Genomic DNA, 842 nt, shown 5'->3' with positions numbered 1-842 from the left:
TGCCCAAGGCGGTTTACCAAAAAAAATAAATAAGAAAAACAAATTGTTAAAAGCTCTTAATTTAAAACAGGTATTAATTAAAACCCAGCATTAAAATACCTCCAGCCTAGCATAAAAACACACATGATAAAAACAGACTACTGGCAGCTTAAAATGACAGTCTCTGGGCTAAAATAGTGTTTTAAAAAACCAAACCCTTAATTAAAAGCCTGGGGGCTTTGGCTCAAGGGAGGGGCTGTGGCTCAGTGGTAGAACCTCTGCTTTGAATGCAGAAGGTCCCAAGTTCAATCCATGGCACCCCTAGTTAAAAGGATCAGGTAGGAGGTGATGGGAAAGACCTCTGCCTGAGACCTCGGAGAGCTGCTGCCATCCTGAGTAGACAGTCCTGACCCTGATGGACCAACAAGGGTCTGATTCAGTATAAAATATATACAAGGGGGACCAGCAATTCAAAGTAGTACAACAATAATAATAAGAAATTGCTGTAAAGTTCACAAATCACAATGAATAGACAATAATAACTAGTACAGAATTGACGCTTGATGATGTTTATAATTTCTATGTTTTCAGAACACAGGACGTCAAATACGGAAGGTGAGCGATACGAACATCTCGAGTGGTTGTTCGTTTCGAGACAACTCTTTTTCAACCAAAATTCAGTTCTCTGGTTGTCTTATTGTGTTTAGCTGTGATATCAATCTTATCCAACATCCGTTTCAAAAGCACATGGGCTAACAAGTTTTAACAGCACAAAGGCTAACAAATTTTAAATATAAGGCAGCTTCATGTGCTCATGAAGAGACATTTCTGGGCCTGGTGCCTAAAAGAAAGCAAAATAGGCA

General features: G+C 39.2%; 1 non-coding gene across 1 annotated transcript; it reads left to right on the top strand.

Annotated features, from left to right (window-relative positions):
- The first annotated feature begins 231 nt into the window (after nucleotides 1-231).
- TRNAS-UGA lies at nucleotides 232-303 on the top strand. The gene has a single exon. It is a non-coding gene; the product is annotated as a tRNA-Ser (tRNA).
- Nucleotides 304-842: the final 539 nt, after the last annotated feature.

The sequence above is a fragment of the Gekko japonicus genome, unplaced genomic scaffold (assembly GCF_001447785.1).
Source record: "Gekko japonicus isolate JY-2015 unplaced genomic scaffold, Gekko_japonicus_V1.1 scaffold25168, whole genome shotgun sequence".
In the NCBI taxonomy this organism is placed as follows: domain Eukaryota; kingdom Metazoa; phylum Chordata; class Lepidosauria; order Squamata; family Gekkonidae; genus Gekko; species Gekko japonicus.
This window is presented reverse-complemented; position numbering and strand designations above follow the sequence as displayed.